Source organism: Muntiacus reevesi, chromosome 1 (genome assembly GCF_963930625.1).
Source record: "Muntiacus reevesi chromosome 1, mMunRee1.1, whole genome shotgun sequence".
NCBI classification, from domain to species: domain Eukaryota; kingdom Metazoa; phylum Chordata; class Mammalia; order Artiodactyla; family Cervidae; genus Muntiacus; species Muntiacus reevesi.
This window is the reverse complement of record NC_089249.1, coordinates 30,851,393-30,873,858: the sequence shown is the minus strand read 5'-3', so window position 1 is coordinate 30,873,858 and position 22,466 is coordinate 30,851,393. Positions and strand designations below refer to the sequence as shown.

At 37.7% G+C, this 22,466-nt stretch overlaps 1 protein-coding gene across 6 annotated transcripts in view; it reads right to left on the bottom strand.

Annotated features, from left to right (window-relative positions):
* SOX5 (SRY-box transcription factor 5) overlaps window positions 1–22,466 on the bottom strand; it is a 1,093,182-nt gene that overhangs the window by 918,200 nt on the left and 152,516 nt on the right. For all 6 annotated transcript variants that reach the window (XM_065940365.1, XM_065940375.1, XM_065940347.1 and 3 more), the window contains exon 2: window positions 15,200–15,280. The gene's annotated coding sequence lies outside the window, so the exon portion shown is untranslated. The remainder of the gene's footprint in view (window positions 1–15,199; window positions 15,281–22,466) is intronic.

Genomic DNA, 22,466 nt, shown 5'->3' with positions numbered 1-22,466 from the left:
CAAGTTCTCTGGGTCTTATTTTCCTCATCTGTGAAGCTGCTGGATAAACCACTGAACTTCATTAACTGTCAATAATCCTAATAGGATTAAAGTGAAATACTTCTACATTTTGTGACCCTTAAAAGCCCCCGAGGGTGCCTAGCATGTGAAATAACACTATAGCATCCTCTTTATGGAAATAAACTGAACATAATGTGTATTCAGGACTGCTACTCCCTCATTCCCTATCCCGGGGCGCTGGAAAGAAGTCACTTGTGTTATTTTGCGGACTCTGACGGGCTGGTACCTTGTCACACTCCTGCTTCTAATCTTCTAGAACTCTCAAGCGGAAACCCTCTTTCAAACCGGCCTTTCCTTGGTACCACCAGCACTGACATCAAACCTTCAGTTCAAAGGTCACATCTCTCTCCCACTCCCCTGCCGTCTGTGTCTGGCCTGACCTCACCTAACAAAATGCCCCCTTTATCTCAAACAAGTAGAGGCTGCTATGAGAAGGAGTCTGGAGAGGGAGATTATTGGTTGCAACTGTTTGAAAGATTCTAATCATTGCGAGCAAGGGATCCATCCTCTCGTGTCGCGTAAGTTGGAAAATGGGTCAGACATAATGCATTTGGTTAAGTGTCTAAACTGAAAAGGTGCTATTTTATTTTAAATGGCATAGTCTTTACAAAGGCTAAGGTTACTGGTGCAATGCTCTCTCATTTTAAAATGTATCAGGGACATGCCCTCTGAGGGTCAGGCTTTCATTTGCGGATGTTAATTCTCAGCTGCCTGCCTCTCGTCCTTCATTGTACCCTCTGTCTTAGCTGGGCACGCTCCTGACTCCCCGCGCTATCCAGACGCTCCATGTAAATAGTGTTTATGTTAAGGAAGTCATGTTCAGTGTGACTGGAGCACACAGAAACTGATGTTGTTGTCACTTTAGATTAAGCTCTTATTTTAGTAAAGGAGGCAATTGGAGCAGGCAGCTGAGTGGCCGAATGAAATATTCAGCTCATTTCATTTAGAGCTGCCCGGTTTCCATTGTTCATGCTGGCAAATCTGGTTAACTCTGTCGGTGCTGGCACGTAGCTGCCCCCGACTCACTCACACACCCTCCAGCTAACATATTTTAAGTCATCCATCAACACACCTAGAAGTAATCAAGTGCAAGAGGTAGGCACGGTCACCCCTGAATGCATCGTGGTCAACTCCTGTCCATCTGGGTGCCCCAAATGAATGCTTTCAAAGGGGGATGTATGTGCACAGAGTCTAAATTTCCAGTTACAACTGGGAAATGGGTGAGCACTGAGATGCTTAGGACACCAGGTTTTCTTTTTTTGAGTCAGCTAAACTGTTAAAATGAAATAATGTGTTTACCAAAGGAAGATGTTGGGTTTTCACTCCTGGGAACATGTTAAGTATTGCCCTGAGACAAGGAGCTGTTGAAAACACAGGTAGACACCAGCATCATCCCGAAACCAATGCCCCAGCTACATAAATTATTGTTGGAAACGTACTAGTTGGAAGGACTTGTGTATAGAGAGTCTTAATAATACTTTGCTACTTTCCTGGGAGTGCCAAGTGTGTCCTGACCATTTTTTTGGAATTTAAGGCATCTGTTTATAGAGACTCTCCCACCATTACAGAATAATTCAGCCAACCAAAAAAATCAGCTTTCTCTTTTTCTCCCTCTCCCCATCTCTCCTTCCCTCCTTTTCTCTCTTCCTGTCCCTACACCTTCTCCTTCCTCCTCCTCCATCCTTCCTTTTTTGGACAACTTAAATCAGAAAAGGTGGTTGAGGGAAATGATACAGTAAATATCATTTCCATATGTCAAATCTCTGGTTAAGCTTTTCATCCATAAGAAAATGCTTTGTAAAGTGAATGACTTCATCATTTCAAGATCCTGGGAGAATAGAAATTCTTCCTAGCTACAACTTACTGATATTACTTTATGTCCATATAAAGTACCAGTCATCAATGAACAAAAAATAACCAATTGCTATTATGGAGTCTGACTCAACTCCAAAAACACAATGAAGGACAAATACATACTAGGCTCTGTGCTGGGCTAACAGTAACTTTAAACCTCACGGTATCTAAATATTTAATAATTATTCTGTAGATCCAGGGTTTCTGGAGCCAGAAAGCTTATGTGATTTTAGAAAGAGAAAACAAATTGAAATGTTTAACATGAAAGTGAATATTTAGTTACAATGGAAAAATCCTAACAAATTAGTACTTTAAAATGTTGAGATGTATCATAAACATCACAAAATCTGGGGAAAAAACACATAATACTCATATTAATTAACTCCCTGACCATATTTCTCTAATGCTTTTCTCTCCCACGGTTGTCAGCTGTATACTCTGATTGCCTCTTTGTAAATATTACTTTCTAGAGAGAAAATGGAAAGATAATCCATTCTTTTATCTAGTATGCTTACTTATATTGTATCTTTAAATTCTTATTGAATTTGTTTTTATTTATTTCCTTATTTATTTATTTGCTGAGCAGAATGCAGGGTCTTAGTTCCCTGACTGGGATCAAACCTGCACCCCTTGCATTGGAAGCACAGAGTCTTAACCACTGTACCACCAGAATAGTCCTTTAAATTGTATCTTTATTCATAATTGTGATTCAGAAAACATGCAACTACACCATGCAAGATGCTTGCTGCCTATATTACTGCTATAAGTTTGTGCCCTAAAAACACAGATATTTGAGAAATTCTACTTATGCAATATTCATCAAAAAAGAAAAATTACACAGTGCATTAACAATACTATGAACTGCATTAGTCATTAAATTCCTAACAGGAGAGAACTTCTGTTGTGACTAGGCATTGATACAAACCAAAATCCAAACTGTCTATAATGTTATACATCTAATAACAAGAAAGGTTTTCCATAGGGTAGCTTCTGACTCTGTGCGTTTCAAATCTAGTTACAACAGGTGTCAGGACTGCAGAACGCGTCCATAGGATAATATGGCCTCTGTTTCCGTACTTGGGTGTCACATGGCTCCAGCAAACCGGCAAAGTGGAACATCATCAAAAGTTTCACTATACATGGAAGAGTTTGCCAACAACAAACCTATGTCCCATTTAATTTAAATCACCATATCACCAGCTTGATCTCCCTTTGGTAGACAGGGGGATCACCCCCCAACTACCACCACCTTAGAAGGAAATGGCAACCAACTCCAGGATTCTTGCCTGGAGAATTCCATGAACAGATTAGCCTGGCAGGCTACAGTCCATGGGGCTGCGAAGAACTGGACACAACTGAGCGACTAACACCACCACCTAAATAAAGCCGTTCTCTCTCCAATGCCTTCACAAAACAGAAAAGGAATGGGCGGAGGTTAAAGTGAAGGCACTGGTCATAAATGATTGCAGTGAAAATAGCTTAGATTGCAAATTTTACAAAATATATGGTTCTTTGAATACATGGCCTATACGTACGGCATCTCCAAGCCTGGGAAAGAACTCATAGGAATGAAGGGCCCTGAAGCTTAGTTTTCCCTCTAGTGAAATAATTTAGTTCTTTTCTGATTGAACAAATATTTTTAAAATAATAAATATCAGATATTTGTCAATAATTATAATTATAAATGTCTATTAAAGGAATCTTATTTTAAGACATAGAGTCCAATTGGTAATTAACAATAACTGAAGAATTCAGAAAAAATACAAGAGAATGATATTTGGAGCAAATTTTGTTTTTGGAATTATAAAACTGTTAGTACCAATTTTCTAAAAAAACAAAGACCTTCTGCATCTAAAGTATAAACAAAATTTGGGATTAAACAAAAAAAAATTTTTTTAATTGCCACATATTTCAGCTGCTAAAAAACAAGATAACTGTTGAGAAGAGCATGCTGAGTTAGCCACTGGCAGGAAGACTGTGGAAACACACATTTGGAACTCTGTTTTCCAAAGAGCCTATGGAATTAAATAAGAGAAGAAATTAAATAAGGGAAGAAAGAATTCCAAAATTTAATTTTGATAGAATTCTCTCCTCTGCTGACTCTCAGAAACATACAAATTGCAATCTTATAACACATTATCTCTAAAAACTGCACATACCTTATGTGTGTTATATAAACAGTTATAGCATATTTTTCCATTAAACAAAATATTAAATCAAAACATTCTATGTACTCATAATATTAAAAAAGCTTTCTATATCTTTAATATAAGGTTTTCATAGTGAGCTCATTCATTTGAATTATCTTTGAATATGCATTAGAAAGATACTAATTCTGCATACTCATATTGACTAAAATGATAAAACATAAACTTGGAGTCCAATGATCAGTTCTTAAATCCAATGCATAACTCAGTGTGTTCATTAAAGCAACTAAACTTACTAAAGTTTTTACAGACTCCTCAAACGATTCATTAAGAGTTTAAGGGAAAACTGATTTTAGATTTAGGAATCAAATTCCATTTGAAACTTTTGAGATGGATGCCCCAACCTCTAACGTGGGTGAAATGATCAGCTTATTAGCTTTTCAAACTTCCATGTCTTTCTAGTTTGTTTCTTTTCTTCCTTCCTCCTCCTTTACTTTCTTGAAACCATAGGAACTGGGTGGCTCTGCCACAAAATTCTTAGCAAATGAAATGTGAATTACAAAAAAAATATTTCAAGACATCAAGTTTTTGAGGGAGGGTAGAAGAATTGTCTTTTTTAGAAAGTTGCTGAACAATAGCAAAGCTAAAACCAAAGCACAAACTCTCAAAGGTTAGAAGAAGCAGACGTTAATGAACAGAACCAATTATAGTCAACTCAAAGTCAACAACAGGGAACATTCAAAGTCATCCCAATACATATACCAACAGAGCAAATTTGTACCTGCCAAGTCTAGTTTCCTGTTTCACTTCTCTGGTATCTTAATCTAATAGATAAAACACTTCATTGTAATAGTATGGCTACCCTAGGTATATCCTAAATTCCATTTACTATAAAGAGAAAAACAGCCAACCCATTCACTTGTAACACATACACACACACACACACACACACACACACACACGTGCATGCATTTTGATGAGTGTTCTGTAAGTTGTAAATTTCCAGAGGTTCAAATAACATATGCAACAGAAATGAAACTTATTATCAGACAAAATATTTTAACAAAGCCTAACAGAAAAATGACACAAATGTCATTGTCTAAACCAGGACTATGGCCTGTGATCCAAATCCAGCTCACTAACTTTGAAATAAGGATGGTTTAATGAAAGAACATTTATAATCAATTTGATGACAGAGAACATTACCACTAAACTACGACTAAGTACAATGTCTCTGCTCTCAAAAACAAACACAGTTTTTCTCTTCTATATTAACCTCTATATTAACAATTTACTCAATCATTGTATTTTGAACTATGTCAATAAAATTTTTTTGGAAAAAATTTTTCCTGCTTTTAAAGTGTTATGTAATATCCTCAATTTCACCTGCTAGCCTATAAAAGCTAGAATATTTACTATCTGGTCCTTATAAGAAATGGTTGGCGGATACTTAAGTCTATCTAAAACAATCTAATCTACAAAACTGTTTTAGCCTCATATATTCTAGCTCTTATAACACAGGTATGCATGCACAAATTTAGAGTGCACAGTATAACTACTCTCATAAAATACTTACAACTATCTCCTGTGTGTTTGCTTAGCTGCTCAGTCACGTCCCACTCTTTGTGACCCTTTGGACTACAGCCTGCTAGGCTACTCTAACCATGGGTATTTTTAGGCAAGAATACTGGAATGCGTTGGCATTTTCTCCTGGATGGGATCTTCCTGACCCTCCCAACTATCTCCTGAAAAGTGAAAGTGACAGTGAAGTCACTCAGTCATGTCCGACTCTTTGCGACCCCATGGACTGTAGCCTACCAGGCTCCTGCCTCCATGGGAGTCTCCAGGCAAAAGTACTGGAGTGGGTTGCCATTTCCTTCTCCAGGGGATCTTCCCAACTCAGGGATCGAACCAGGGTCTCCCGCATTCCAGGCAGACACTTTAACCTCTTAGTCACTAGGGAAGCTAACCACCTCCTAATGCTCCCTAAATCATTACCAGGAAAAACCCACAATAACTACCCCTGAAAAATAGACTTCTATGGAGAGTTCACAACTATAGATTACATTTATCTCACCTTCATAGTAAAATGAAAAAGAGCACTGATTTTACCCTATAGTTTTAAAAAAATAAAATTACAATGTCCAATGTTAGTGGAAGTGTAGACCAAAAAGTCCATTTCTATATTAGCTATAGCTGTGTTGGATGGCCGTCTATCTGGAAAGTCTATCTAGTAACAGATAACAAAATGCATTTAAATACTTACACAATTTGATATAGTAAATGAACTTTTGTGAATCCAAAAATATGAAAACATACATACACATAAAGATGTTCAATAAACCATTACTTGCAACTATGCTACCATTTTTGCTACTGATGCTACCATTTTTTTCCTTATTAATAGCCCTACTATCCATCAAGTTACAGCAGGGAGAAATCTAGGCCCTCACGCTAAGGGCCCTTAGTGTGAAATCTTTCCCTCATACTAAGAGCCAATAATTTCTCCCCCTTAGTCTTTCCCATCTTTTCTATCATCTCTACAGCTACTATGTTGGTTTAAGAACTTGCCATCCTCTTCTGGATTCCTGTAGTATTATCTTGGGACTAGATCTGGAAAATGAGATCTAAGCTTATACAATTCGGGGACTCTTTAAAGAAAAAGAAGGTAAAACTGTAAATGCAAAAGGTGTGTCACCAATGTTTCTCTCTATGAGAGAAGTATAACAGAGGGATGGTAATATAGAAATAGAAGCACTCATAATCAGCTGAAGCTAAAAGCTCATACTTTTGGCAAATTTATGAAAACACAGAACCACAAGAACACATTTTGGAGTCTCCACTAAAACATTGCTAGAGGTCCTTGCAAGCCAAGTGTTTTGTTTTTGTTTTTGTTTTTGTTTTTCTTTTCAGCCTTTTGGTATATCTGACCCTTTACCAAATGCTTAGTTCCTGAAGTTTGCAATTTCTAAGCCATCCACTCCATCATATTGCTGATAATCAATTTTTCTAAAATGCAATTCTAAACATATTCCTGCCCCATTTGAAAATTCTTCTTTCCAATAGGATAATTAGTACAGAGCATTCCATTATAACACCTCCACCTACTTCTCCAACTTCATTTTCTAGACATGCTGCATTATTTACAGTTCCTTATGAAGTTCCTTCTGTAGAAGGCAATGGCACCCCACTCCAGTACTCTTGCCTGGAAAATCCCATGGACAGAGGAGACTGGTAGGCTGCAGTCCATGAGGTTGTAGGAGTCGGACACAACTGAGCGACTTCACTTTCACTTTTCACTTTCACGCATTGGAGAAGGAAATGGCAACCCACTCCAGTGTTCTTGCCTGGAGAATCCCAGGGACGGGGGAGCCTGGTGGGCTGCCGTCTATGGGGTCGTGCAGAGTCAGACAGGACTGAGGCGACTTAGCAGCAGCAGCATGATGTGATTTCAGTCATACCATACCTTAGCAAATGTTCCTGCCTCTAACTGTAAGGTATTTTCTTCTCTTTCCTGGCTAACAGATTTCTTCTTTCTTTCTGTTAAAAGTCTTCACAGATCTGAAACTGGAGTTGAAAGCAATTTCTTTGGCCCATTCTCCTCCAGCTTTGTACTTACCACACATTACAAGGACTTATCATGATCTGTTTTCCCTAATAAATTAGTCTCCTTCAAGGTGGAACCCTTGGCCTAGCCATCTTTATTTCCCAAGCGCCTGCATTAAGCACTCAGTAATCCTCAGCTGAATAAATGAATGGAAAAGGAAGAGAAGCAAATATACTAAAAGGTTACTGTTACTGCTTTTGGTTATTGGTATTGTTAGTAATTTTTTACCCTCATTTTAAAACATTTTTGCTATTTGGCTTTGTTGTATATTTGTTTTATAGTGGGAAATCTAATTTATAATAAAATATTTCTTTGAGGTTTTCTCTGATTTTCATTAGATCTACTAATTTTCTTAATTCTTTGCACACCTGTGCCAGGCTTATTTACAGGGCCAACAGTCTACCTTACTTGAAATAATGTTTAGATTCCCATACACAATTAGCTAAATAAATATCATTAGTGCAGCTTCATTAAAGCATATTTTTCTTAAATATTTCTCAGTATACATACTTCTCAGTAAGTGAGCATCTATTAGAGTTTTGGCAAGAAAAATCTTAAAATGGACTTATTTCCATAGGTATATATTTCAAGCACTAACTAAAAGGAATAATAAAAATGTTTTGCCATCTGGAATAAAACAGCACTAAACACTACAAGACTCAAATTATGTTCATATTCATGAAGACACATTTCCGAATGACTATTATAATTCGTATCTTCCACATAAGATGCACTAAAGAATTGTTTTTATAAGGAAAATATCCAAAACAATCTGATAATTTTCCTAAATATAACCCTCATTGAAGCTGAATATATTTTAGTAAAACTATCATTATCATTATCCAGTAAATGCCTGCAGGAACTTCATAGCAAACATTTTATTCATTTTCTTTTGCATGATCTAAATATGTTGCTTTATTACACATTGTGTAACTATGCTCTACATGAAACAGACCATGTACACGTAGCATATGTAGATATGAATACAGGTCAAGAGTACCCAAAATGCAAACCACAGGTCACAGGAATAACATCACCAACTCACAATGACACCATTTTAGTAGTTTCAGATCCAGTTGAATTCTTCACAATCTATACCTCTAGTTCAAGTACAAATTCATTTTCTAGCCCAGAGTATTACAGTTTTAGACTGAACTTCTTCACAAACCTGTTCCTTTGTGTAAGGTATAAAGTATAAAGTTACTCCTTTGGGTAAGGTGTAAGGTTATTATGAGTTCATGAGATAGTCTGACCTATGTCTTAGTCTGAGCTCCTTCTTTGGGTAGATCCATGCCCCAGCCAATCTGATTGGTTGATTAAAGGAAAGCTAGCAATCTCCTCTTTGCAGAGGACTGCATGCAAGAGTTGCCTGAGATGAAGTGTGGTATAGCAGGAAGAACTCAGCTATAGAGTCACAATGTCATGGCGTGGAATCTCTACAATGGCATTTCAAGGACTGTGTGACTTTCAAGTTATTGAACCTCTTTGAACCCTAGCGTTATGGGCTGAATGATGTCCCCCTCCACCCCAAATTCACATGATAAAGTCCTAACTCCAGGTTATCTCAGTCCGACATTTGTTTGTTTTTCCTTTTTATTTTTTTAAACACTACTGTTTTTCTCATTAACAGACTTTATTTCTCAGTCTTAGGTTTATGAAAAAATTGAACAAAAAACATAAAGAGTTCTCAAATACTCCCTTCTCCCCACCCTCAGTTTACCTTGTTATTAACATATTACACTGGTATGGTACTTTTTTTTTTTTAACAGTTGATGAATCGACACTGAAATGATTATTAACTAAAGTCCATTGTTTACATTTGAGTTCTTTTTCTGTGTTGCATGCTTTTACGTACTTTGACAAATACAGAATGGCATGTCTCCACCATTACAGTATCATATATGATATGATAAAGCTTAACTGCCCTAAAAACCCCCTGTGTTCCACATATTCATTCTTCCCTTTGTTTCTCCTTTTTCTATCTCTGTAGTTTAGGTAATATAAATGATCCTGTGTTTTTAAGTTCAAATTCCATTTGTTCATGTGGTATATGGGAAATCAATTTACTTTTGTATATTAGCCTAATCTAGAAGCAAGACTTATCCAGGAGTCTTTTTATAAATTATTTTGAATTTTCTACATAGACAATTGTGTATCCTGTGAACAGTTTCGTTTTTCTCTTTCCCTATCTGTGAAGTGAAAGTCGCTCAGTCGTGTCCAGCTCTTTGCGACCCCATGGCCTATACAGTCCATGGACTTCTCCAGGCCAGAATACTGGAGTGGGCAGCCTTTCCCTTCTCCAGGGGACGTTCCCAACCCAGGGATCAAACCAGGTCTCCCACATTGCAGGTGGACTCTTTACCAGCTGAGCCACAAGGGAAGCCCCTTCCCCATCTGTGTGTATCCATACATATTTTTTCTTGTCTTAATACATTAGCTAGGAATTTCCAGTATGATGTTGAATAGGAGTGGTAAGAGGAGACATCATTGTCTTATCCCACAGTGATAAGAGAAGGAATGTAGTTTCTCATCATGGTGTATGCTTCTAACTGTAGGTTTCTCTATTCCTAGATGATTGAAAGTTTATCATGAATGGGTGTTGGATTATGTGAAATGTTTTTCTGTATCTATTGTTGTAATCATATGATTTTTCTTCTTTCAGTCCAGTTCAGTCACTCAGTCGTGTCTGACTCTTTGCGACCCCATGAACCGCAGCACACCAGGCCTCACCATCACCAACTGCCAGAGTCTACCCAAACCCATGTCCTTTGAGTTGGTGATGCCATCCAACCATCTCATCCTCTGTCGTCCCCTTCTCCTCCTGCCCTCAGTCTTTCCCAGCGTCAGGGTTTTTTCAAATGAGTCAGCTCTGAGCATCAGGTGGCCAAAGTACTGAAGTTTCAGCTTAAACATCAGTCCTTCCAATGAACACCCAGGACTGATCTCCTTTAGGATGGACTGGTTGGATCTCCTTGCAGTCCAAGGGACTCTCAAGAGCCTTCTCCAACACCACAGTTCAAAAACATCAACTCTTTGGCACTCAGCTTTCTTTATAGTCCAACTCTCACAACAACACATGACTAGGTTCTTATTCTTTAGCTATTAATGTGATAGATTATAGCAAATGATTTTTGAATGGTGAATGAGAGTTGCATATTTGGGATAAATCCTATTTGATCATGGTGCATATTTTTTATATATAATACTGGATTCAACTGCTAGATATTTTGCCTACTTTTGATATTAGGCTAATGCTAGTGTCATAGAATGAGTTTGAAAGTGTTCCCTATGATTCTATTTTGTGGATCAGTTAGTATAGAATTAGTATCACTGTGACACTTAAAAGAAGGTCACTGCATATATAATTAGTTATGCAAAGATGAGGTCATTAGTGTGGGCCCCAATCCTATATAACATCTTTCCAACCCAGAGATCAAATCCAGGTCTCCTTCATTGCAGGTGGATTCTTTACCAGCTAAGCCACCAGAGAAGTATAAATAATTAACTTAGTCACTAAGTTGCGCCCAACTCTTACAACCCCATGGACTGTAGCATGCCAGGCTCTTCTGTCCATGGGATCTACCAAGCAAGAATACTGGAGTGGGTGCCATTTCCTTCTCCAGGGGATATTCCCCACCCAGGGACTGAACCCAGGTCTCCTGCATTGCAGACAAATTCTTTACCAACTGAGCCACCAGGGAAGTCCAATCCTATATAACTGGTTTTCTTAAACTAACACACCTAGTTTCCTCAAATATTAAATCCTTAATATAAAGGATGCAGTGCCATTATATGGGTTTAAACCCACAGCACAGATATTCAAAAAAGGGTAGGCAATATTTTTTAGCACACAGGAAGTAACATTGGAGGTATTTCATTTCCTTGAATCTTGTTTCTTTCTTCAGTCAGACAAGTTGCTAAATTATTGGCAAGAACTGGGAGATTGGGATTGATACATATACATACACATATATATATATATATATATATATATATATATATATATATATACACTATCTATTTCATACTATGTATAAAATAGACAACTAATGAGAACCTACTGTATAGCAATAAAACTACTCAATGCTCTGTCTTGACCTAAATGAGAAGGATATCCAAAAAGGAGGGGATATATGTATACGTATAGCTGATTTACTCTGCTGGACAGCAGGAACTAACACAGCATTGTAAAGCAACTATATTCTAATAAAAAGTTTTTTTAAAAAAATAAATGAAAATTGTTGGCAGAGGAGGGAAGCATGGGGAATCTAGGGGTGTCAATTACTGGATTTTGAGTTCCAAAAGTCTAAGACCCTCTGGGAAATTAGAATGACTCTCACACATTGAAAACAGACTTAAAAGAAATTCTCCTATTTACTGAGCTAAAATCATATTTAGATACTTTTGAGTGGAAGATGTGGCTGATTTTATTTTTCTGGGCTCCAAAATCACTGCAGATGGTGACTGCAGCCATGAAACTTAAAGATGCTTACTCCTTGGAAGGAAAGTTATGACCAACCTAGACAGCCTACTAAAAAGCAGAGACATAGCTTTGCCAACAAAGGTTCATCTAGTCAAGGCTATGGTTTTTCCAGTGGTCATGTATGGATGTGAGAGTTGGACTATAAAGAAAGCTGAGCACTGAAGAATTGATGCTTTTGAATTGTGGTGTTGGAGAAGACTCTTGAGAGTCCCTTGGACTGCAAGGAAATCCAACCAGTCCATCCTAAAGGAGATCAGTCCTGGGTGTTCATTGGAAGGACTGATGTTGAAGCTGACACTCCAATACTTTGGCCACCTGATGCGAAGAGCTGACTCATTGGAAAAGACCCTGATGCTGGGAAAGATTGAGGGTAGGAGAAGAAGGGGACGACAGAGGATGAGATGAGTGGATGGCATCACCAACTCAATGGACATGGGTTTGGGTAGACTCCGGGAGTTGGTGATGGACAGGGAGGCCTGGCGTGCTGCGGTTCATGGGGTCACAAAGAGTCAGACATGACTGAGCGACTGAACAGAACTGAACTGAACTGAGTGGAAGGTAAGGTAGTCAAGACATGTACAGATATTAGTGAATCCAGAAGCAAGTTGGCAATGGGATGGCTAAACCTTTACCCCTCCCTCAACCACTCTCACTCTTCCTGCTGTGGCTTAGTCGCTTCAGTTGTGTCTGATTCTGTGAGACCATATGGACTTCAGCCCCCCAGGCTCCTCTGTCCATGGGATTCTCTAGGCAAGAGTACTAGAGTGGGTTGGCATGTCCTCCTGCAGGGGATCTTCCTGACCCAGTGATCAAACCTGGGTCTCCTGCATCGCAGGCAGAGATTTTACCACTGAGCCACCAGGGAAGCCCCTAACTCTTCCTAGTGGAGCTGAAATGATCGATGTTAAACTAGCAGATTCAACTAAGGCACCTTCATTGAACAGGCATGAAATTCCAAGAAAAGGGCTAGACCAAAACCAAATTTTTTTTAAAAGTCCTAAGAATTAGCTGCATACATGTTAAGTCGCTTCAGTCATGTCCAACTTTTTGCAACCCTATGGACTATAGCCTGCTAGGCTTCTCTGTTCATGGGATTTCCCAGGTAAGAACACTGAAATGGGTTGCCATGCCCTCCTCCAGGGGATCTTCTGAGTCTCTTTTGTCTCCTGCATTGGCAGGCAAGTCCTTTAACACTGGGAAAAACAGGTTGGATGGCTCTAAAATGCAACAAGACAACATAAAGGATCAAAAGAACAGAGGTAAGGAGAAGCATTATGAAATGGTTCTTGAATTGAACTGCTGTCCTGTGACAAGCCCCACCTCACTGAAGCAGGTGGGATAGAAAGGGCTATTTTCTCTCTCAGGTCCTTAGAGAGGCCTCAAAAGAACAGTTTAGATAGCGTGGATGTGTCCCCTGGAGCTTAGGAAACCTGACAGATTGCAGACTGGCTCCCACCTTGGGAATCTGGAGGACAAGAAGGAGATAAGGAACAGCTCAGTAATTTGAGAAGTACCCTTCAGTCCTTGGAGGTTCACGAGATGCATGTTTTCATGAAGCAGGTGTGGGACAAGGGTGACAGAGCTAGCCTGAAGCCCAAGATGGCCGCCCGGAAGTATTCTTTATACACTCAACATGAGTTCATGTGGGATGGACTAGCCGAAAACCAGGAGGTGAGTAGGGAGTGGACAGCTACAGGAGAAGCCCTGTCCAAGCCAGGAGAGTTGAAGACAAATGGGTCCAGCAGGGGAGCCACCAAAGTCCCCCCAAAGTGGCCAAATGATTCTCAGTTTTAAATATGTGCCAGGCCCTGAAAGCTGGAGCCAGGTTAACACAGTACCTGTTCACATTAAAAACATCCCTAAGTCACTCATTTCCTTTTCTTTCCCTTGTTTCAATCCCTTAGGATTTAGCGATAGCAGCCAGCAAATGGGGGAGTAGGCGACAGATAGAGAAAGAAAACAGCACACCCTCTCCCTCTGCAAGAGCCCAATCCAAATATGGGCCTCAGAGAGGGGATGAGAGATGATCTGAAATTAAATGAACTTGCAAGCTACTATTATAGTCTGAGATTGACCATTTTAATTTCTGAATGTAGACAATGTTAGTGATTTAAAGTGTAGATAGAAATTTTTTAAATCTAAGAGTAATCTTACTAGGTATGGAGCCTACTTGAGGCCTAAATTTCATCCAGAGGCAAGAGAATACCCACTTCCCTTTTCCCAGTGCATTTTAAAGAAACAACAGAAAAAAGAAGTGTAAACTGTGTTTTGATTGATTTCCTAAGTTGTGCTGTTCAAAATACTGTACAGGGTTGTTAAGTCGCTCAAAGTCATGGCCAACTCTTTGCAACTGCATGGACTGCAGCAAACCAGCCTTCCCTGTCCTTCACTATCTCTTAGAGTTTGCTCAGACTCATGTCCATTGAGTCAATGATGCCATCCAACCATCTCATACTCTGTCGCCCACCTTCTCCTCTTGCCCTCAATGTTTGCTAAATACGATGATAGAAAATAATGGCAGATGGAATGGATTTTCCTTCTTGGATGAGGTCTGGACCTTTGAAATGACCAAGTGATATATTGCAGGTGGACCTGACCAGGTCTGCCAAGGACTGCCTGGACTAGCATGACATAGGAGCAACAGAACAAGACCCAGGGGCTTCACAGCGTCATGCAAGGAGCACAGAGCTCTAAGCCACCCCAGAGACTTTCTTCTGGTTCAGCAGCAGCACACCCTTATGTGTCCAGGGAGTATCTGGAAGAAGCCAAGAGAAGGATAGGAAAAGATCCTCAAAGGAAGATCAAGGTATACCTCAGCAGTGGCTCATGAGTACTGACGAAGGATAAGAGGACAAACATGACTCATGGAGAGATGACAGCCTAGGAGCAGATATGTCACCCCTCACCTTCAAAGTCTTACCTAGAATTAGGATGCAACCTCAAATTGCTTCCATGTGGTTACACGAAGGGTTAAAATATAATTTAGATCTAACTGCAGAAAATAAAACAAGTTACATTCCGTGCACACTCAGTTGTGTAGACACATACCTGCCACGTGTGGGGAAGCTTGTCCAAGACTTCTAAGGATCCTCTTGAAGTGTGTCTTTACACCGTGGATGATTAAGAAGCCTAGAAGAGAATCAAAGCTAAGTCACTTAGAGGCAGTTTCATGGGGTGAGGAGGTTGACTGTTAAATTTTGGTTGGGAAATGCCAGTGGATGGTGTTCAACTGAGCCTGGCAGACTACACGACATCCACTACTACAGAACTCTTAAATTCCATCTAGAACATTATAGAACCATCAGCAGAAGGGAAAAAAAATAGAATGGACCAGCTTGTTTGGTCTGCTTTTGAAAATCAAATGTTCCAAATCCCAGAAGAAAACATAGGAAAGAGGAGGTAAAATGGGGAACTTGACGTTCCTATCCAAAAAACTCTGGAAGTTTTAAAAGTATCAAGTCCATTTCTAATGAGAAAGTGAAAGTAGATCAGTTGTGTCTGACTCTGAGACTCCATGAACTGTAGCCTGCCAGACTCCTCTGTCCATGGGATTCTCCAGGCCAGAATACTAGAGTGGGTAGCCATTCCCTTCTCCAGGGGATCTTCTCAACCCAGGGATCAAACCCGGGTTTCCTGCATTGCAGGCAGATTCTTGACCATCTGAGCCACCAGGGAAGCCAAAGAATACTGGAATGGGTAGCCTATCCCTTCTCCAGGGGATCTTCCCAAGCCAGGACTCAAACTGGGGTCTCCTGCATTGCAGGTGGATTCTTTACTAGCTAAGCTACCAGGGAAGCTCATTTCTAATGAGAGAAGAAACATAAATCCAAGGAAGGGAATAGATTGTGGTAGGGGGTCCTATTTTAGAGACAGTGTTCAAGGGAAAAGTCGCTCTGCTAAGGCAACATTTGCGCAGAGACCAGGACAAAGTGAGCAACTGGACAGAGGCTGTGACTTCCAGGCTGTGGGGACAGCTAAGGCCCTGTGGTAAGAGCCCAGAAACAGCAAAAAGGCCACTGCGCCTGCAGTGGGATATGTCCAGGAAAGACAAGCAGGACATGAAGGAAGAAGGAAAGGGCCAAGGAAAGGCTTTGAATTTTAACCTAGAAGCCATTAGAAGGCTGTCTTTTTCTTTAATCAAATATTATAACGTGACACCACTGCATATTTGCATGCATTTCTCAGAAATAATACAGAGAAATCCCCTATATCTTTTACCCTGTTTCCTTCAAGGGTAACATCTTGCAAAGCTATAGTCCAATACCAAAACCAAGATATTGACATCAACAGAGCTAAGATACAGAATATTTCCATCACCACCCAGAAGAGTCCCTAAGATTGTCTTTTTATAGCCCTCCTATCGCACCTCCTTCTTAAACCCTGGAAACCACTAGTGTACAATTTCTATAGTGTTGTCATTTCAAAATTATCATACAAATGAAATCATACACAAATCTCTGGTGATTCATCCAGGTTGGGTATCAATACTTTGTCTAGTTATATTGCTCAATAGTTCTATGGTCCAGATCATTTAACCATTCACCCACCAAAAGGCACTACAGTATTAACTATTTCTAGTTTGGTGTTACATAAGCAAAGCTACTATCAACATTGGCACACAGGCTTTTGTGTGAGTTGAAGTTTTCCTTTCTCTGATATAAATGCCCACAAGAGCAATTGCTGGATTTTATGGTCATTGTAAGTTAAGTTTTCTTTAAAAACCTGTCAAACTGTTCTGTACAACGTTCTATACCATTTTACATTCCATCAGCCATGCATGAATGAGCTAGTTTCTGCAATCCTTGCCAGCATTTGGCATTGTCACTATTTCTTATTTTAGCCATTCTGCTTTTCTCTGATGATTAATGATGTTGAACATCTTTTCCTGTGCTTAGATGCCAGCTGTATATATCCTTTCCCATGAAATGCTCCTTCATGTCTCTGGTCTATTTTCTGATTGGATTGTTTCATTTTTTTTATTGAAGTGTTTTGAAAGATTATATTCTTAATACTAATCCTTACTACAAGTCTAAATTTATAGTCTGAAACTACTTTCTCACAGACTGTAGCTTATCATAATCTTAACAGGGTATTTCACAGAGCCCAGTTTTCTGATTGGATTATTTCATTTCTTTTTATTGGTTTTAAAAGATTATATTCTTAATACTAATGCTTACTACAAGTCTAAATATATAGTCTGAAGCCACTTTCTCCCAGCCTGTAGTTTATCATATTATTGGGTATTTCACAGAGCCCGAAGTTTTTAATTTTGCTAAGTTGAATTAATCAATTTTTCATTTTATGAATCATGGTTTTGATATAAAGTCTAAAAATGCTCTGTTTTGCCCTGGATCCTGAAGATATTCCAATTTTTTTCATAAAAATTTTATTTTTAAATTTTATCCATACATTTAAGTTCTTGATATATTTTGAGTGAATTTTTGTATAAGTCTAAGACAGGTGAAGTTTCATTTTTTGCTTATGGATGCTCAACAGCTTCAATACCTTTTATTGAGAAGGCTATGTTTCCTCCACTGAACTGGTTTTGCACCTTTGTCAAAAATCAGTTTATATTTGTGTGGGCCAATTTCTGAGTTCTCTGTTCTATTTCATTGTTATACACATGTATCCCTCTGCCAAACTTACATAGTCTTGATTACTATAGCAGTATGATAAATCCTGAAATCGAGTAGATTAATTCTTCCCACTCTATTTATCTATTTAAAAATTCTTATAACTATTCTGATTTCTTTGCCTTTCCATAAAATTTTTAGAAAAATTGATTTACAAAAAAAATTGTGCTGAAATATTGGTACAAACTGTGTTAAACCTGTACATCAGTTCGAAGAGAATTGATATATTTGTTATGGTGAGTCTTCTAATCCATTAACATGGTATATACCTATTTATTTATATTTTCAATCAGTACTGTATGGCTTTTAGCATATAGTCCTACACATGTTTTGCTAGATTTATAACTAAGTATTTAAATTTTTGAGTGATTATAAATGGTATTATATTTTTAATGTTGGTGTCCAGTTGTTCATTGTTATTATACAGGAATATAGTTGATTTTTGTAGGCTTATCTCATATCTTACTACCTTGCTGAACTCACCTATTAGTTTTGAAACGTTTGTTTGCTTTTTTTTAAAGTCCCCTAGGGTTTTCTATATAAACAATCATGTCACCTGAAAATAGGGGCAATTTTATTTCTGATTCCATTCTGATCTCTATGATTTTAATTTCCTTCCCTTATCTTTTTGTACTGGCTGGAAGTTCTAGCAATATATTAAGCAAAATTGATGAGTGCAAACATTCTTGACTTTGTTCTTTATCTGAGGAGAAACAATTCAGTCTTTCATCATTAAGGGTAATGTTAGTTATAGAATTTATGCAGTCTTTTTCAGATGCTTGATATCAAGTTGAAGTTTTCTGTTCTCATTTTTCTGAGAATTTTTATCAAAAATGGTTGATTTTGTCAAATGCTTTTTTCTGCATGAATGGATAGGATCATACGGTGTTTCTTCTTTAGCCTGTTAACAAGGTGAATTGCAAGTACTGAACCAACCTTGATCCCTGGAATAAATCCTACCCAGTCATGAAATGTATATATTACTGAATTCTATTTGTTACATATATTGCTGAGTTATATTTGTTAATATTTTATTAAGGATCCTTATGTCCATGTTCATGAAGAATATTTATCCCTAGTTTTCTTTTCTGTTTTATCTTTATCAGGTTTTAGTATCTCGGTAATACCACTTTCCTAAAAGAAATGGTTTTCTGGAAGAGACTGTATAGAACTGATGCTACTTCCTTCAGTGTTTGTTAGGATTCTCTAGTGAAACCACCCAGGAGGGGATTTTTTTGTTGTTAAAATTATTTGTTCAATATCCTTAATAGTTTTAGGGCTATTCAAACTATCTATTTAATATTGAATGAGTTGTAGTAGTTTATGTCATTCGAGGAGTTGGTCCATTTCTTTTAAGTTGTCAAATTTATATGTATAGAACTGTTCCTAGTATACTCATATTATTCCTTTGATGTCTGCAGAGTCTGTAGTGATACACCTTATTTCATTCTTCACATTGGTGATTTGGGTCTTATCTGTTTTTTTCTTTGTCAGTCTTGTGAGATGTTTGTCAACTTTATCAGTCTTTTCAAATAACCAGAATTTTTTCATTGTTTTTCTGTTTTCAATTTTATTAATTTTTGTTCTTACTATGATTTCCTTCATTCTGCTTGCTTTGGACATTCAGCTCTTATTTTTCTAGGTTATTGAAGTGTGAGTTTAGATTACTGATTAGAGACTTTTCCTTTTTTCTAATGTATGCATTTAATGCTATCTAACATGCCTCTCAGCACTTCTTTACCTATGACCCACAAATTTTAATGGTGTATTTTTATTTTCAATCGATTCAATGTATTATGTTCCTTGAGACTTCCTTTGTGGATCATGGATTATCTATAATGTGTGTAGTTGAATTTCCAAGTGTTCAGAGATTTACATGTTATTTTTCTATTATTGCTTTCTAATTTGATTCCATGGTAGTCATCGAATACATTCTTTAAGATTTTAATTCTTTAAAAATTTTTGAGACTTGTTTTCTGATCCATGATATGGTCAAATATATTACATGTTTCATGGTCACATTAAGAGAATGTGTGTTCTGTTCCTGTGGGGTAGAGTGCTCAGTGAGTACGAATTAAGTCTGTTGGTCACTGATGCTGAGTTTTTTATCTTTGCTGATTTTCTGTCTAGTTTTCTATCCATTGATGAGATGGGGTATTAAAATCTTCAATTATATTTATAAATTTATTTTTTTTTTAAATATGTCATTTTTTTGCAACTCAGTACTTTAGGGCACACATCTTTAGGATGACTGAGTCTTATTGATGGTGCAACTCTTCTGTCAATATATAATATCCCCTCTCTACCACAAGTGTCTATTGTATCTGATATTAATATAGCAACTCCTGCTTACTATTATTAATGTTTGCAAGATACTTTTTACCAATTCTTTACTTTCAACTTGCCAATATCACTATGTTTGAAGAGATTTATGAAGATACAGCACTGTAGTTGGGTGCTATTTTTTAATATGCTCTAACAATCTGTTTCAATTGCTGTATTTAGACCATTTACATTTCATGTAATTATTGATATGTTAGGCTAGAAGCCAATAATTTCACTTTGTCTTTGGTTTTTCATTTCTGTTTTCTTTATCTTGTTACCCTTAGACATTTTTTATAATTCAATTTTGATTTATCTATAATATTTTTGACTGTTTTTTCTATAGCTTTTTTAGCAGTAGCTTTAAGTATGACATCAAACTACATAATATATCACAGTCCAAGGGTGTCATCATATTAACAGTGTGAGTGAAATGTGTCATGAAACATGTCCTACTGAATATTTCTGCAAAAATGTGAGATTTGGTAAATAAAAAATCTAAACATCAGAATAAATGTAGCTATGTGAGATATGGTAGTTTTCTCCATATACACTCCTATTTCCTCCCACCTAGAACTACATACACATTCATACCTCCACTAAAAAGATAATTGAAATGTGAATTGGGATTAGTCAGGGGAAAAAAATACATCACTTTGGATTGAAACACCAAGATTTCTGTCATTTGATGTATACTTTTTTGGATAGACAACTTTAAAGATAATTTTTAAGAGAATGTGTTTTATAATACATTAAAGTGGATAAAAATCTGAAAAATTGTTGGAAGTCTGAACAAATCCATTTAGCAAGAATGCAGATCATCAACCAGTCATAACCTGTTTCAGTTTTAAGTAGGCTTAAAAGAGCTACCTAGGCTATTGTTCACCTTTTATAGAAAATTCATTTCAGAGACATGAAATTAACTTGCACAAGGTTACAAGAGAGTCAGTGACAAAGTTGAGCATAGAGCTGAGGTCTGATTACAATGAACTACAAAATCAGGAATAAAAATATTAAATTTTTATCTGTAGTATATCAACAGTCTGCTTAAGAATGAAGTTATGCTTCATTTCCTTAAGGAAGGCAAAATAAGAACATGGCAGATGGAACATCATCACTCATCTACATTGGAATTTAACCAAGACTCTGGGGTTTAAATGTACCCAAATGTAGCAATGTGCCAAAAGTAGCGACTGATAGCAAATAAATGGCCCAACCATACATATTATTGCAGGCACTGGTCCACAAGAAGTTCCCAACATGAAATTGTAAGAGCTAGTATGTCCTTTTCAATTGTGTATCAGCGAGTTTTCCCCATCTAACCAGACTATCACAGAGGGACAAACCTGAAGGACACTGACATATTTTCCACATTATGCAGTTTTTGTTCACTTTAGATGTGAAAACACTTGAGTTTGCACAAAAGGGACAGTCCTCAATTCTCAAAATATTTTTTATACTCCCTGATTCATTTTAAGTAAGATCAAACCTCTAGTTTGTAGCTCTCAGTGACAGGTTTCCTCTTTTAGGCACGAAAGCGTCTATGATCCAAACTTTGGAAAAAGTTCTTTCTCTACATCTCCCATTTATATTCACAGTTAGATACTATAATTAAATAATAGAGTTTTGCTTACTTGGGCTCAAATCCATTAATTTTTTTTTCTTATTTTTACTCATCTCTTTCCTCTGAAATGTCTCGCGGTATTATTATTATCCTTGAGCACACAAATACACAGATCTGTGAATCTATAATGAGGTCTTCCTATTTTTTTTTTAGGATAGATTTTGCTTTATTAAATGTCTAAATTGCCTCCACTTAGATACTACCTAAACAGGAACAAATATCCTATCCTACTGAGAAAAAAAGTCATCTTTTAACAGCTGACCTCCTAGCCAAGTATATGTATTATGTTTACTCCAGGGAAAAACTTGATTCACAAGCTAACTTGGGTTCCTTGACCTGATGCCAGCAAAGGATGAATGTGCTAATGGTCTGCACCAAAGTGAGAATTCAAATGCCCTTCCGTTCAAGCCCAGTGGACTGGCCAAATGATAAAGCACCATTCAGCATCTTATACAGACAGCCATCTGCCCTCCTCTCAACCAGAGGTACCACATGTGCTGAGGAGCAGGACAAGAAGAAGTGAAGGTGCTAAACACTCCAACAGGGAAGGATGTGAATCAGATAGTAAAGCTAAGTTATACAGCTGCCTCTGTGTCCAGCTCTAAGCAGACAGAACTTTTTTTCACAAGGGGAGAATAAGCTTGCAGAATTTGTATTCACACGTCCAATGTTGCGCCCTCACCACATGCCTATGAAACCCCCTGGTCAACAGAGCTTTTACCCTTGCCTTTTTCTC